The sequence below is a fragment of the Salvelinus sp. IW2-2015 genome, linkage group LG9 (genome assembly GCF_002910315.2).
Source record: "Salvelinus sp. IW2-2015 linkage group LG9, ASM291031v2, whole genome shotgun sequence".
In the NCBI taxonomy this organism is placed as follows: Eukaryota; Metazoa; Chordata; class Actinopteri; order Salmoniformes; family Salmonidae; genus Salvelinus; species Salvelinus sp. IW2-2015.
The window spans coordinates 24,628,036-24,645,902 of NC_036849.1; the positions used below are offsets into that span (position 1 = coordinate 24,628,036).

General features: G+C 43.5%; 1 protein-coding gene across 8 annotated transcripts in view; it reads left to right on the forward strand.

The window, feature by feature from the left end:
• LOC111968857 (myelin transcription factor 1-like protein) overlaps window positions 1-17,867 on the forward strand; it is a 204,474-nt gene that overhangs the window by 93,250 nt on the left and 93,357 nt on the right. The gene's annotated exons all lie outside the window — the stretch shown is intronic.

Below are 17,867 nucleotides of genomic sequence, written 5' to 3' on the forward strand. Positions count from 1 at the left end.
CCTGGTTCCCCTCGGCTATCCCCCACCATCCATGATTCCCTCTCCCTGTCTTCACAAGCCTCTCCCACCACCATTTACCGCCAACCCCCACCATAATGTCTGTCTTCTCTCTCTGTCTTTCCCTAGTCTCTATTGTCTCCCCTAACTCCCCTGTCTTCCCATGGCTTTCTCCACATTCTTGCCTCTGTCTATTCATTGAACCCTGTCGCCATACACACATTCTGCAGGTCAGGCAGCCCCAGTCAATCTGATACTGTATAAAACCAGATGGATCTGTCGGCTATTTTAGTCACGTGTGTGTGTGTAACTTGTATGTATGTATGCATGTACAGTGTCTGAGCCTTTCTCTGTTATGAAGTGGGTTTCACATGTATCACATATCAGGTGATATAAAGCTGCTATTACAGGCCATATACGCTGGCTCTGATAAATAGAACCTGAGAAAAGGGCAAACTACCCTCATCCAACCTCTATGGTTATGAAATATCAGAAATTACACAAACACACCATCACTATCTCATAAAAGTGTGTATGTTGTGTGTGTGGACAGCTATAGATGGTGCTGCTAAAACCTTGCTGAGCTCACTCTGTCACTGTCCTTGGTGCTGAAAGAGCAGCCCACTCACTAACCACAATGAATGCCAGCTCTGCTGTGCGAACAGAATATTAAAACACACACAACACAAGCTACAATGTGACAATATCAGGGCTTTGATTTCATCCTCCGTCCCAAATCAAGTCCATAATCAGATCAATCAGAGGGCAGGGCCAGCGGCAGTCAGGGTCTGATTAGAGGCTGGGGGACAGGGGTGGGGTGTAGAGAGAGGGTAGAGTGGAGGAGAGGAAGGAGGAGAGGGAGGAGACGGCAGAGCGAGGGAGGAGAGTGGAGAGGGGGGGGGGGGGACTGGGTTCTTGAGGAAAAAGTAAAGGTTTGGGGGAGGAGGGATCTCAACTTGTTTTTATAGGAGAGGGGTATAACTCTGAAACGGAAAGTGAACTCAGTACATGTCCCCTTCGCAGGGAACCAGAGAGAAGTCTTTTGGGCATATGCTTTAGGGTTGTTGTTATTATTACTCCAACTACAAAGGCAGGCAGAGAGAGAGACAGAGAGAGAGAGAGAGCGAGTGAGAGTGAGAGAGAGAGAGAGAGGAAGATAGAGGACGAGAGATGAAGAGAGAGCAGGAAACAGAATGAGAACCCCCAGTGGTTCAAAGGAAAGCTGTGGAAAACTACCACATGAAAACACACCCTGACGCTCTTATCTCCCTAGCAGTATTCCCAGCAGCATATTGTATTGCGTAGTGATTGGGCAGTTGGCTATTATGATCTTCATGGTAGAGATGTGGTAATGCCTGTGGCAGTGGCTCTGGCTGTGACTGGCTATTAGGGACTTGTGTATTGAGTGTGACTCGGGTTGTGTTGCTTACTGTATCTGTGTGTTCGTGTGTGTCTGTATGTGTGTCTGTTTCCGTGTGTGTGTGTTTTTGTATGCATGTGGGTCTGATTATAAGCATGCTCCCTGACTGGGGCTTCATTTTCCCGACACACTCCAGTGCTGCGCCATTAAGACTTCTATCTCCTGTACTCTCATGTAACTAGCATGCCTACTAGTGGTGCGCGGGTCAGCTTGTCTTTCACCCGCACCCACCCACAATTGTTAATAACCTGTCCGCAACTGTCCAACAATATGTGATAAATTAACTATCACCCTAACTTGCTAAAATAAAAAATGTTCTGTAGGCTACAGACAGAGTTAGCGGAACTATTTAAAAAATACATTTTCCTGGCTGATTTAAATATGTTTCTGCTTATGATATCACAAATGTTGGTAAGCTATTTGTTAATGAACTTGTCTATAATTTGATACATTCAGTTTCTTTTGTATCATTTATATGTTGCCCTAGAAGACTAATAAACCCTTGCTCAACAGAATGTCATAAATCGATAGAATTAATACTTCAATCTAGTTGACATTGCTCTATTTGCCAGCAGCATACCACCTTGCATCCCACTACTGGCTTGCTTCTGAAGCTAAGCAGGGTTGTCAGTCCCTGGATGGGAGACCAGATGCTGCTGAAAATGGTGTTGGATTGCCAGTAGGAGGCACTCTTTCCTCAGGTCTAAAAAGGATATCCCACTTCCCCAGGGCAGTGATTGGGGACATTGCCCTGTGTAGGGTGCTGTCTTTTGGATGGGATGTTAAACAGGTGTCCTGACTCTCTGTGGTCACTAAAGATCACATGGCACTTATTGTAAGAGTAGGGGTGTGAAACCTGGTGTCCTGGCTAAATTCACAATCTGTCACCTAATCATCCCCAGCTTACATTTGGCTCATTCCTCCTCTCCCCTGTAACTATTCCCCAGGTTGTTGCTGTAAATGAGAATGTGTAAACGTTTCTCTGTCATCTCTGTTTCTTTCACTGAGCAAAGACGTTTAGGGACCGGGGTGAAAGTGCAATAACCCCTCATCCAACAAAACAAATGGGAAGATTATTGACATCAGTTTGACCGGACGTAAGGAAGTAGAAAACTGTGAAGAAGACCCAACATGTTTCTGATAAGATTTCAGTTCGGCTTGGATGCATATTTTATGTGTTTGAAATACTATCAGCTTTTATTATGCTGATGAAGATAGCACTTCTACAGACAGTATCTAACTGTGCATTTGCATTCTCTCAAGATGCTGAAAGACATCATATTTCTCCACTCCTGTTCCTGAGTCAAATTGTTGCCTACATTTGCTGCATAATTTTAATTCCGCAGAAGTTAATATTAAGGCTATGTGAGAGGTTATAGACCTACAGTCAGTGTCCAGATTTCAGTTTCCGTTTAACCTATCTGAACAGTAGGCTAAAGTTACTTTGACATGCCATAGATGGGTTGGTTGTTTAGCAACAAAACCAAGGTGTGCGCGTCTATGTGGCAAAACAGACCGGGTTCACTTAGATTGTTGACAACATGTCATCTGTATTTTGTCTCCAACGTTCATTTAAAACTTAAATAGATTTGCGCAATGAGCACTTGTTGTCCCTCAAATACATTGTTACAGTTGTAGGTTAGCTAGCTAATTAGCTAGTTAGCTTATTTTAGKAATATTAGCATTGACATGAAATCAGTCAAAACACAAAACAACAAGACAGGGTATCAATAACAAGATGAAATGAGCTGAAACGAGCTGAAACGAGCCACTTACGATTCCCTACATGGCAGTTTCTTGTCATTCTTTCTATCAATCTGGCCATCCAGAATCACAACAACAGGCTGACCCCTGCCCCATGGAAGCGAGAACATCGTTTTCTTGARGTTGTCAGCTAACCCGCCTATAGGCCAATTTGAAGTCCCCGTCTTGTGACTGTCGAATTTGTATAGCACCTCACAATCATCACACATAGCATAAACAGAACTGCTATCATAGCCGGTGCTGAACATTGTTTGGGCCCTGTGCTACCTATGGCTGTATCGGTCCGTTAATACACAACTAGTAAAGGCTTTGTGAAGAAAAAAATATAGAGAGATTTGCGGCACCCTCATCCACACAATATGTCATGACCCTAAACCTTCCCACCCTGCGGATATAACCGCAGGGACTGTGGGTTATGAGTCAACCCACGCATCACTAATGCCTTCATGCAGGACACACAAAGAGACAGGGAGGGATAGAGGGATGGAGGGGGGGAGTGTAGAAGAGTGAGGGAGAGAGGGAATGTATGTGCCTAGCTCTGRCTGTTAAGATAGAGAGCCTGGTAGACAATTTAGTTGCTGTGGATCAGCAACAGTAAAGATGTAGTTATATTTACAAAAATATGCAAACGGCAAAAAAGACTTGAGAAAAAAACTTCACTTGATCGACAAAAATAATAATTTAGCAAAAATAATAAACAGTTGGACAATAGCAATAATCCCTCAACTAGGGGACAAAAGCCAAAGCACCTCAAAGATAGGGCATGGAAATATAATCCACTGAATGGATTGGATGGATCAGTGAATTCTATTGCTACGATAACAGCTCTGTAGCAACATGTTAGGCTACGTTCGAGTAAAACTCTCCATGAATGAGGACCGAGGACAATGGCTTGTCCCTGCCCTAACCTGACATAAACCATTGCTAAACCAGTGATAATTCATACATACTATTTGTATTGACTCTCCACACATCCAACTCTTACGCACAAGCGCACACACACACACAATCACCCATGAACACACAATCACACACAAGCACACACACACACACAATCACCCATGAACACACAATCACACACACACACACACACACACAATCACCCATGAACACACAATCACACACAAGCACACACATGCAACCAGACTCTCTCACACACACATACACACTCAGTCGACTCTGCTGTTATAGTATATAGCCCACTATTTATCCAACTGCATTACCAAGAAACTACCCACTTTATATTTAAGCAATAAGGCCAGAGGAGGTGTGGTATATGGCCAATATACCGCGGCTAAGGGCTGTTCTTTGTCAAGACGCATTGCGGAATGCCTGGATACAGCCGTTAGCTGTAGTATATTGGCCATATACCACAATCCCCCYAGGTGCCTTATTGCTATTATAAACTGGTTACCAGCGTAATAAGAACAGTAAAAATAAATAAACAAATCAGCATTCAAGCTTTGAACCACCCGGTTTATAATTGTAAATACAGTCATACTTGACATAGCACATCCATTATCAATATTATATATCATATTGTGTGTATATCAGGTTATTACTACTATGCATACTACCTTCTATAACGTGTGATTTTCGATTTGACTTTTTATTTATTATTGATATTGATTATTGTACTGCAATAATGAGGGAGATAGCGCACAAGCATTTCGCTGCACCTTTTATACCTGCTGTAAACTGTGTGTGTGATGGACAATTTTTTTTGCGTAATTGACAAAACAATGGCCAGCGATAACACATTTATAACCACATTTATAACCAAAGACTTTCTAAACAAAGACATAATTTGCACAAATGCATTTCTAATAAATTATGAAGCGTTTGACAACACCCCTAAACAGAATAAACTAAATTACGAGAGGCGCTCAAACTTCACCTAAAACCGTGAATTTACCGGTATGCTCCTTATATGGAGGCAGAGCCTGTTCACAGCAGTGGTGAGTACTGTAGGCCTAGAGATAGGCCTGATACCAAACAAAGATACAAACATTTCTACAAAAAGATATACTATGACAACTAGACTCTGTCGTTTGTGTTTTTTACATGATAACAAAGCTTTCTGATTGATTGGACTAGCGATAGCATAGTTAGATTAGCAAACAAGATTTGTAACATACAAATGGCGGCGTGCAAAAAGATGGCGGCCTCCATACACTTACCACAAATGCCTGGTTTGCCGTATTGTAGCTTGCTCTCCTTTATTATATCTGCAATTGCACAGTGTAGGCCTAGGTTAACACCATATGATTTTTTTTTAAATGCTACCAGACACCTACAATTTGAAAAACTGTAATAGTAGACTGTGTCCGTTTGTGTAGGGACAAATGGAGGAAAATATCTCTCTCTCTCTCGCATAGCCATTATTCTCTGATAACATGAAGATATGTTGTAATGCATTGAGAAGATCTTCTGTGATTACTTATATAGACAGACTTAAAGAGTATTTCTGTATTCTATACTCATCTTCAGTCTTAATTGCACCTTATATTCCGCTCGTTGCCGTCATACACAGTCAGATAACTACAATGATACCCAGTAACTTTAATAGACACTTTGTTTAATTAATTGATGAAACATAAGATACATACAACAACTAACAAAACAGACAGAGTCTAGTTGTCATAGTATACTGACCTTCTTATGATTTTGGTAAGATGTTTGTATCTTTCGTGCTTTGGGTATCAGGCCCTCAGCAAAAGTTTCATAAAAAGGGTTCTGTGAAAAACAGTATCCACTCACATACTCGTACCGCCTTAACGTGAACAGTCCGCCATTCTTGGCTCTCACTTATTTATTATTTATAAGAGAATTAGAACTTACTCGGTATTTTCACTGTGGGTTATTCTCTCAATTGTGAAAGAATTTATGAAGTCGGCTCTGCATATACGTGACAAATTTTAGTTTCAAATACTGAGTATATTGTTTAAAAAGGTGGTGTTGTCAAAACCGCTTTTACATAATATTATAGAAATGCATTGTGGAGCAATCCATGTAGATTATAGTCCTTTGTTTAAGAAAAGTACTTATGTATGGTAGAATTAATAAATGTGGTTATCAATCGGGCGCTAATTATTATTTCTGGAGAACCTGGCCGATTAATGATTTTATGCATACAATTTTAATCGTCACTAATAAATTGTCTCCGGTACAAGTTAAGACACAACACCACCAGACACAGATTTTACAGCAGGTATAAAAGGTGCAGCGAAATGCTTGATACAGAGCATCTCCCTCATTATCTGATTTCTCGTCATGCACCGCATAATGCCATTGCAAACGTATCAATAATAAAAATAAAGTCAAATCGGAAAATCACACTTACGTTATAGAAGGTTAGTTATGGGCATCAGTAGTATATTGATGTAGAACCACTGATTACAAGTTAAGGCGAGCAACATACTGCATTAATAAGTTCAATATTTGCATATATGGATGTGCTATGTCAGCTATTGACTGTATCTTCTACGTTACTAAATCCTCCGGGTTGGTTCAAAGTTGAATGCTGATCTTTGTGTTATAATTCATTATTTACTGTTCTTATTCGTTCGACGCTGGGTAACTCTCTAGAATTCGCAGCTCTTATCAAATAAGGATATAACGGCACCGAGCCTTTGTCATGTCATTGTTACCTGGAGGGAGTTTGTGGGTATTAGGGCCTGATACCTTACCACGTGTGTCGTAACGGCTGTACTCACAGTGCATTTCCGCAATTGACGTTTTACAAAGAAGCCCTTTAGCCGGCGGGTCCATAACTATGGCCCATATACTGCCACCTCTCATCTCTGGACAGCCTTTGTAGTTGCTCTTTAATATATGAGCGGATGGTGTAGATACTTTGATTGTCAGTCATTGTGGGTATTAAAATTAGTTAATGGGCTATCTACTATAAGAACAATAGGCAGAGTCGACTGAGTGTGTATATTGTTTGTGTTGTGATGAGAGTTGGTTTTGCAATGCTGGTGATAGTTGTTTGGTCGTGGATTGTGTGTTCAATCTCGGCGCTGATTGTTTGTGTGTGGTGGTGTTGCTCGTGCTCATGTGTGTGACTAATGGTGGTTGGTTTTTTATAGGGATAGATGTGTGGTGTGTGTGCTTTGTGGTGTGTTGTGTTTATGGGTGATTGTGTGTGTGTTAGAGTTGTGCTGTAAGAGAGTTTGATTGTGTTGGAGACGTAAGTACAAAGAGTAATGTAGTGGATATTACTCTACGTCGCTGGTTTACCGACTCTCATAGGGTTGTTCCTAGTGTCAGGTTAGTGGGGCACGGGACAAGCCATTGTCGTCCGAGGTGTTCCTCATTCTATCCTTGGAGAGTTTTACTCGAACGTAAAGCGTAAATTGTCTGCTTCACAGAGCTGTTTTATCTGTATCGGCCATACCGTTATTTCTCACCTTGATATCATCTAACTCTCAGTTAGATGAGATTAATAATTTTCCATGCCTAGTTGTTTTTGTGAGGGTGCTTGTGGCTTTTGTCGGCCCTAAGCTTGGAAGGGATTTTGCTATTGTCAGAACTGTTTTATTATTTTTTTGGCTAGAATTATTCATTCTTTATGTTCGATCAAAGGTTGAAGTTTACATATTTCTGTCAGATAGATTATCGCTTGCCGTTTTGCCATATTTTTTGGTAAAATATACATACTACTATATATAGTGTTGTTTTCGTCCAACAGATGTTGTTTAATATTGGTCGACTCAGAGAGCAAAAGTCTCTTCTATCTTAACGCAGGGACAGAGCTAGGCAGCACTTACATTCCCCTCATCTCCCTCATCTTCGTTCAACGTCCCCCCTCTCGCCTCTATCCTCCCTGTCCTTTTGGGTGTGTCCTGCTATGAAGGCATTAGTGATGGTTGGTTGGACTGCCATAACCCACAGTCCTGGGTGTATATCCGGTCTAAGGGTGGGAAGGTTTGGAGGTCATGACATATGTTGTGGGATGAGAGTGCCGAAATCTCTCTAATATTTTTTCTTCAAAGCCTTTACTAGTTGTGTTAATTAAACGGAGACCGCATATGCAGCCATAGGTAGCACAGGGCCAACATGTTCAGCAACCGGCTATGATAGCAGTTCTTGTTTATGCTTATTGTGTTGCTGGTGATATAATAGTAGGGTGCTATAACTCGCAACTTGAACGACAAGATTAGACAAGTCCAAAAGGATCCGAATACGGGTACTTTTTATTGCAGCAAGATAGGACTTTAAAGATTAGGTGAAGTGTGAGAGTATACGATCTTGACGCAACAATATCAAGAGAAACACTCACAAGCAGGAATATAAGCTGGTCTCTCTTGTCACCCTCATCAAATATCGGTTCTTACTTAACACGCTAGGGGCTAGGGGTCAGCCCTGTTTGTGGTGATATTCGCTGAGAATGAGCCGAGCATTATGAACATCGTAGAGATGAAAACGGTTACAAATACGAATGAACCTATTGCCCTTATTGCTCAGTGTAATTTGTAGTTCGAGGAAGTTGGCAAAATACGTTTTGGGCTCTAAGTTCAGCTTCATTTCATCATTTGTGTTTTTATTATTATATTCAAATCTAAACGCTTGCCAATCTGTCTTGTTAGTTGTTATTTGATTGGTTTTCTGTCCCTGCCTAATAAAAAATATTGTGACTCTTTTGGTCCAAAATTGCTTTTACTACACCTAAAGTTCTAGCATTTAAAATTAGCTAGCTAAACTACAGCGTACAATGTTATTTTGAGGGATCCTACTCAAAGATTGCTCATTGCGCGCTCGAATCCTAAGATTTAAGTTTCATAACTGTGAAGTATGAAGAAGTACAACATAATGATCGAAAAGGTTGTCGCCAAATCATGCATGAACTAACTGAGTGGCCCCCCCTGTCCGTTGCCTTCGTTCTCAATGCTCGCAGAGAACATCATGGCTATCGCATAGCCACCGGACATCGGCACACGCACAACGTCAGTCCTGGGACCTCACTTAATATGTTATTGCCTATAAAACACTCCTTTTACCTAACCCATCTTAGCATGTGAGAAGAGGAATTGTAAACGGTTACTTCTTCTGCCATTCTGTTCATAAGACATAGGATCTATATGATCCAGAGACAAACGTTATAAGCACACTCATTGACACTTGACTGTCGGTCTGATCAAACTTCTCTGATGGCCTCCATGATCAAGCATCCTCGAATTTGCACCGCATATTTAAGGTCAATGTAAGTCCGATTAATACATGAATTCTGTCTATCGCGCCTCACAGAATTAAAATACAATTGATACTATAGACAAGTGACAAGGTTTGTCAAATGTATCTACTAACAAAAGGAGCTCAAGCTCTACACGAAAAACGATTACATGGACAACACATTTTGAATCAGGAACAGGAGTTGGAGAAATTATATGGCTCTCATTGCAGCATCTTCTCAAACAATGAGTTATAAGATTATGCCTAAAGGTCCGCGAACAGTCTATTGTTGTATGTCTGTTGTCAGAAGTGCGATAGATCTGTCATCAGCATTTAAATTAGGAAGACTGTAAGTAAGTGGGATCTTCAAACAACGCATAAGAAGGATGCATCCAACGCCGCAACTGAGCATATGTATCGTAGAATACTGTTGATTTTAGGGTGGGCATTCTTCCACAGTTTTCTCTACTTCCATTACCGTGTCAGACTCGTTGTATATAACCCAGGCATGGTTTTTACAATAGCTTTGATTTTATCACGTATTGGTATCAGAACCTTATTATTCTGGAGCCAACCTAACTAGGTAGCAGACACTAAGTCAAAAAAGTGTAGCTGTCTTTATAGACTTTTACTGCATCTGATCTCCATATGTCATGTAAAACGACCACTATCAATAGTGCAACAATATTGGTTGTGGGTGTTTTTGCATGTGGAATATATGTGCCTTTGGTTTAAGTGTGTCTCAGTAGTGAAAAAGATGCCGAGGTCGGGAGAATTAGAAAAGTGACGCAACCTATCGACTGTCGCGGTTGTCGTCTGTAAAGATTCGGTGGTGCTTCTGCTGCAAGGCTAGAGAAAGAACACGAGAGGGACTATAGAGATACAGAAGAAACTGCTATATACATATAATCCTCGATTGTAACCAAGCAAACCGACGCTGGCGGGCAGAATGAAGGTGATGGTTCATGCAGGGTGAGAGGCATGGGATGCCGCAACAATATGTTTTGTATAGATGGCGCTGTGTGGGCTCATGATTTGTGAGCTTGTGTACAAGAAACACTGTAGTGGAGATTTTCGATAAGAGTATCCAGGATTTGGACCAGGTTTCATCGCACGACCCTACTCTTACAAGTTAGATGCCGATTTTGTGATCTTCTAGTTATAGAGACCACAGGGAGCGTCTACGGAGGACCCTGATAGCTTATGCGGTATATGGAGTGTTGACTTGGATGAAATATACTCTGTTTACATCCATCCAAAAGGTTCAAGTCGATGTTCATTTAAGATAAGTAAGCTCAACAGCTTGGTTTGGGGCACACGATTCGCCCTTCAGCACAGGGCACTTACCTAGTTTGCGCATAATTACAACGCCTTCTTGGTGGAAGGTGGGATATTCAGGCTTATAGGGTTTCAAGTTTACGCTACTGAAGGATAAGAGTGGCCTTCCTAGGGGGCTGTGCAATTTACCTAGGATGCTTCATCTCTCAATTTTGTCGAGCAGCTATTATTTGGTGCTCATTTGGACCCAGATTGCAGAGCTCAGGTCCAGACTACCGCGAGCCTTACCGCGACACACGACCCTGTTCATTATTAGCTTACACAGAGAGGCCAAAGCCAGTAGTGCGGTGCAAAGAGTGGCTGGCTGTCGTGGACAATAGGAATATTCGGGGTCAGACTCATTGACATTAGGAAGACGTATTCATTTGTCGTCATCGATTTATGACATTCTGTTTGAGCAGGGTGGTCTATTAGATCTTCTAGGGCAACCTGCATAAAATGATTACAAAAAGACACTGAATGTACAATCACCATTACTAGGGACAAGTTCACATAACACATAGCTTCCACACTCTTGGTGATTATCATCGCATGAAACATATTTTACTTAATCAGTTCCCATGTTGAAAATGTAGGTTTTCTAAATATTGTTTTCGATAACTCTGATCTGTAGCTTACGTAAGCGACTTTATAGTCTCTAGAGTCAGATATAGGGTGATACGTTTTATCACGCTGGTTTATCACATTACTGTGGGTCATGCGCACCAGTTCGGGATGGTACAGGTTGCTTAACACATTGTGGGTTGGTTTGCCTGTTGGTGAAAGGACAAGTCGGTGACCCACGCGCACCCACTAGTAGGCATGACTAGCTTTATATGAGAGTACCATGGCCAGATAGAAGTCATTTAAGGTGGGGCAGCACTGAAGTTTGGTGGAAACATTGAGAACTGCCCCAGTCCAAGGATGCATGCTCTTAATAATTTGGGTCGAGTGTACGCTGCTACATGTCTATACCAAAACACACCACACTACAGGTAAAATGAGACACTCACTCATTCTGACACCTCACGAACACACTAGATACTAGTAACCCACATTCATTCCCGGACGATTCACCGTACCAATGTATCGTTCACACGTACATTATAAATAGTCAGCTAAGATCACCGCCAGAACCACTGCCAAACCAGGCCAATTACTTCACATAATCTACTATGATTTAGATCACTAAAGCCCAACCAACTGCCAATCACTAACGCATAACATAATGGCCTTGCTGGGAATACTGCTAAGAGGAGATATTAGAGCGTCAGGGTGTGTTCCTTATTTAAATGCTAGGTAAAGTAGGTTTCTTCCCGCGGATCACGCTTCTTCCGGGCTTATGAAAACGCGACATAGTGGGGGATTTAGGTCTTCAGTGTTTCGTGGGTTGTCCCTACCTTGAAGGCTTCTTCATAGGTCTTCATCTCATCGTTATCCCTTTTTTTCAAAATTCCGGTCATACGGTCTTTGTCCAAGTCGGTCTTCCGTTAACTACACTTCCAAAATCAGCATCGAAGCTTGATCAGCTGGTTATGATGTCTCTGGCGATTTGTTTGAAAGGATGAATTAGCTATATAATCTCATGTTCAGCTACGCTCGTGCCCTTGCTTTTGTAGTTTGGGTCGTATAATGACCAAACACACCCTAAAGCATGATGCCTTAAGATACTGAATTCTCACCTCCTGTGGGTTCCACCCCTGCCGAAGGGGATTCCCATTGGACTGTATTCCCCTGAGTTTCTACTTTCTCCGTTCCTCCAGAGTTATAAGCCAAGCTCTCCACACATACTAAAAGAGGACAAGTGGATCGGAGTGGTGGTCGCCTTCCTCCCTCCGCAAAAGTCGCTTTACCATTTTTCCTCACCACCGCAGGTCCTTTCACCTCAACCCCCCCCCTGCCTCTCTCACTAACTCCTGCCGCTCGCTCATGGCCGTTCCTCCCTCTACTCATCCAATCTACACCCAACAGCTCGGTACATCCTGCCGGCGGACACTCTAGGGCATCAGAGGGATGAGGAGCCGGGCTGAGAGCAACCCAATGGGGCGCGTCATGATACGCTATCCACCGTGCCACCTAGCCTGAGTCCCACTCGTAGCACTGCGATTCAGAGGCAACAAGTCATGCGACGTGACCCAAGACTGGGTGCCCTGCGCCTCTCGTGATGAATGCTGCACTATAGATGAGATTGATATTGGGTACGGGTGGGAGTGTTAAATAACGTAGTTCCAGCTACGTGATTGGCTTCTAATCGGGTTAACTCTGGTTTGGAAACAGCATGTCTTTCCGTTACGATGCTTTGAGAGGTGGTTGTGTTGTGTTGGCTGGTGCTCTAGTACATATCTGGGTTCCGCAGACATCGGAGAGATCTGGCATTCCTCCAGATGGCTAATTAAGTTGAGTGGGACTGCAGGTTGCGTGGGGCATGGGTTCGACCTAGTGTAAGCAGGATGATGAAAGCCAAGTTGGAGCTCAGCAAATCAGCGCTTATTTAATAGCAAGCACCAATCTATAGCTGTCCACCCACACCTCGCTTACCCACTTTTATGGAAATAGTATTCTGATGGTGTTGTTTACTGTGTTAAATTTTGATCTAGAATAGTTATTCTAAATCTACATTTTATGACGGCTTGGCCATCTGCTACTAGAGGTTGGGTTATCTTGCACCCTTTTCACTGCAGTGTTCCTTATCTTTTTATCAGCAATGTTAGTGGATTGGAGTTGTAAATTAGCGAGCGTTCTACCTACTCCTAACATGATATGCGTGATAGCATGTTGTAAAGCCACTACTGCTTATAGACAGAAGGAACACTAAAGGGACCTCTTCAGGATCTACGTTCCGGATGATACACTGTCCAATTACACTTATCTACCAGTTTAGATCTTACACCATAACCAGTCCTAAGTCCGCATAGTGGAATTAAAATAGTCCGAACTAGGATCCATTCTTAGGTTACTTAATAATGAATCGATGATGATCATCGCACCTAAGTATTAATTAGAATCTGGAGAGGACTCGGCCTGTACCTGTGCACTAGGAAAACGTGTGTATAATTGACGGTGACAGGGTCTTAAGTGGAGAATATTTCAGTTAGTGAAGAATGAATGGACTGATAAGCCCTGGAAGACACTAGAGGGAGTTATGAGGACAAGGGAGATCTTATGTTAATCTCACCGGGAGATAAGGGAACGACTGAGGAGAGAAGACAGTTACATTAATAGGTGGCCGACCGGTTTGCCGCGGGTAAAAAATTAGATGTGGTGACGGAGAGTTTGACTCTTCTTGTTTGATGTATCAGGGAACCAGTTAGGCACTAGGGATTCATGGATTGTTGGGGGATAGCGCAGGGACGAGGGAACCAAGGGACTGGTAGAAGGTGATCAGACAGGTGAGAGGGATACAGGGTATAGGTAGGGGAATAGACTACGGATAAGAGGCGAAGGCCAGGGATGGTACGGGGATAGACGGCTCGGAGAGGGAGAACAAGGATGGCAAAGGGATGAGCAGCTGTGGCAATTACAGAGACGGAACCCGGGATGGTACCAGTGGGATAAGACACAGGGGAGAGGGAACATTCAGAACGCAATGGTCGGGGCATAGTCTAGGGGATGGGACAGGGCATTGTGGGAATGAGACATGGAGAGGGATACCTAGCGCGAAATGGTAGGGACAGAGACAAGAGAGAAAGATGTCTAAGGGTCAACCAGGATGTATTTGGTAAATTGGCTGTTCATGGTGGCGCGAGCGGAAGCCTAAGGGATACGCGCTTAGGGACACCCGCAATTAGGAACTAGGGCGAACGGAACCGGGGGATTTTAAGCACACAGGGACGAAGGGCAGACAGGTCGCTATAGGGTAGGGGATAGAAAAATAGAGAGGGCAACCAGGGCATTGGTAGGGGATAGACAGCGGAGAAAGGGAATCCGAGGTATGCAGCTAACGGGGATTAGCCAGGGAGAGGAACCAGGGATGGTGAGGGGATAAGACAGGGCGAAGGAAACCAGGGAATGCGTAGGGGATAGACAAAGGCGAGGGAAACCAGGGATGGTACGGTTCCGGACATCCCAACCCGCCCATCCCACTCTCTAAATCGATGTAGCCTACCCCCTTGCGTTGACCAGACTCCACTTTATATGTTTAGCGTGTATCCCCCAAGACTTATACCCTTATTAAAAGGAAGTACAAAGGGCTATCTCGAGGCCTTGTAGGATTCATAATTTGAGGCATAATAGCGTCCGACAGATGCAATTGTTTGTTTCAACGCTGGCCCTATTGGCCGGACTTGCCATGGCACGGTGTTTCGCAAGGTCGTTCCATTCTAGTGGCTCTCGATACTTCCCTCCAGGGAAGGCCATGGTGTAATCAGTAGGGAGATTTAGTTACAAGGGGAGAGGGGCCGGGAAACAATAGTTATGTGTTTTGTTACTAGAAGTCATAACAAGAACGTCTACGGCACGTCCTCCAATCCCTTAGGCTTTCCGCTTTGGGACCACCTCAATAACAGTATTCTTCTTCCCTCCTTTCTCTCCTTTTGTTTTGTCTCTCTTCCGCGCGTTGACTGTCGCTCAACTCTTTATTGATAATTGCATCACGTCTGGCCCTCCGGCCCAGGCACCCGCTCCGGCTGAACCTTTCTCACTGTGGTTTGTGTGTCAGGCGCTTCTGCCTTAAATTCCCCCCTTTTCCCTTTGGCCTTCTCTTGCACTTCCCATTCTATGCATGGTTTGACCACCACCCCCCTTACGCGAGCTCCTCTACAGTGCTATTCGAGAACTCTCTTACTCGGGCGGCAGCGTCTGTTACACCGTGGTGACAGTCCTGGTTAGGCTCGGTGCTGCTCCCCACCGAATCACATTTCTCCCGCTATCCTCTGCCTACTCTGTCGTTTTGTGTTTTTTCCCTTGAACAAAGCTTTTGGCTGTGAATTGCAATCGGCGTGCTAGTTCAGTTTCGTCCCCCGCTGTTGTGCTCGCTGGCGGTCGATGCAACCCAGTTATGGCGAAGCTCTTCCTGTGGCTTACTTGCCGGTTAAGTCGTGTCCCTTCTCTGATTGAGCCGTGTGGGTGGTTGCCTTCTGCATGTTTTTTTCCTGTCCCGCCTCACATTTTGCCCCTGGGCTTCTGTACTTTTTTGTGTCGGCCCTGTGAGCGCACGAAGTTTCTCTCTTCTGCTCTCCTGTCAGTTCTTCTTGCTCTCTCGATGATTCTCACGATATCTCGTCTCACACTGTCTCTCGCTGCCCATCGGCTCTCGCTCCCCAAACTGTTGTTCTCGTCTCTTCAGTCACCTGTACAATTGTTCATTAACTCACACTCATCACTTCTCCATCTATTCTTTCTCTCAGCACATTAAGACTATAACCAGCCCTCCTTTTACCTGCAGGCACTTTAAAACTGAGGTGCTTTGCCCTCACAACAAGTTTTTGGATTAATATATATACTGCTCGAACCAACTACATTCTCAATCGTTGAAGTTTATGTTACATAATCTACCTTTAATTTTAGGTTGCAGCAAACATATCATACCAAGTGTTGCCTTCCAAAGGCAAACATGAATTTGTAATTTTATCAAAAGCATTTACGCCTTTTTTTCACAAAAATTCCGCTCACTTTGAGCAGTAAGTTTGTTGGGTGAACAAACTTTAACACCATTAGGCTAACGTTCTTTTTTAATTTGAAGTCCAATTTCAACAGAATAACATGATAAAGCAATTGGTTAAGGTTTTTTATTTAATATTTTTTTACAGTGGGTATTGTGGTTCTCTGGTACTCGCTTAGCCATATAGACATTTATCCTTTTGGTTTGAGTCCCAGTCACTTATCGCAGAGATGTGGTGCAGGCTCTCTTTTGCACGTTTGAGAGATCCTTAGGGCTTTTCAGCATCCAGTTTGTGCTGTAACCACACGAGCTCGCAGCCATATTACAATGAGGCGTTGATCTGTAACTTATGTTCGCTAAGAACTATACAGCGGTTATAAAGAGATGCTGTGTGTGTTTGTACACGTCGTGCGATTGTGTGTGTGTGCGTGTTCGCGCTCGCAGCCCTGGTACAAAAGACCAATTTCCAACATTCCAATGCATAACAATATACAGTGCATCAGAAAGTATGCACCTTTCACTTTTCCACATTCTTGTTACGCTTCGCCCACCTTAATTCTAAAAAATTGTGATTAAATTGTTTTCCCCCCCCCCCCCCCCCCCCACCGGTCACCCTCATCAATCTTACACACAATAGCCATAATGGACCAAACAAACACAGGTTTTAGACTATTTTTGCAAATGTATTAAAAAATTAAAACAAGCCGAAAATTTTTCAAATGTAACACTACAGATTTTTACTAGTTATTCTTCTCTTTCGTTACCGACCGCTCTTTCCATCTCAAGTGCAATACTTGGGTTACAGTGCCTTGTCCTCAAGGGACAACAAACAGATTCTTTTCATCTAGGTTGGCTTCCGGGACTAGCTACTCCCAGCGAGCCTTGGCGCGTTTACTGGGCCCACCACGGTCTTACACCGCTAAGCTACCTGCACTCCATTTACGTAAGTATGCAGACCCCTTTACTTTAACTCAGTACTCTTTTGTTGAAAGCACCTTTGGCAGTGACTTCAGCCCTCAAGTCTTCTTGGGTATGACGCTACAAGCTTTGGACCAACCTGTGTTAAGGGAAGTTTCTCTCTTCCCTTCCTTCCTTTGTCCTCCAGTTCTTCTTTGCATGGATCCTCCTCAGCTCCTTCCGTAGCTCGTTGGATGGGGAGTCTTTGCTCTTCGCGCACAGCTATTTCAGGTCTCTCCAGTGATGTTCGATTGGGTTCACAGTATGGGCCTCTACTCGACAGCCCACTGAAGGACATTTCATAGTATAAGCTTACTTTCTTTCCGAAGCCATCTCCTGCATGTCTTGTTCGTGTGCTTTAGGGTCGTTGTCTTGTTGAAAGGTGAACTTCGCCCGCCAAGTCTGAGGTCCTGGCCTCTGGTATGCATGGTTTCACTCTCAAGGATCTCGTATCCTGCACTCAGTTCGGCCTAGTTCTCCTTTACTCGCTGCACTCACACTCATTCCCGGCACATTCTTTCTTCCTCTGCATGTTTGCTTTCGTTCCTTTACCCCCATATCCTCATGTTCACCATCTGGTGCGCAGGTTTAACTTCTGGGTCCAGGTGATGACGCCGGTGTTCGCCCCTCCCTTGTCTG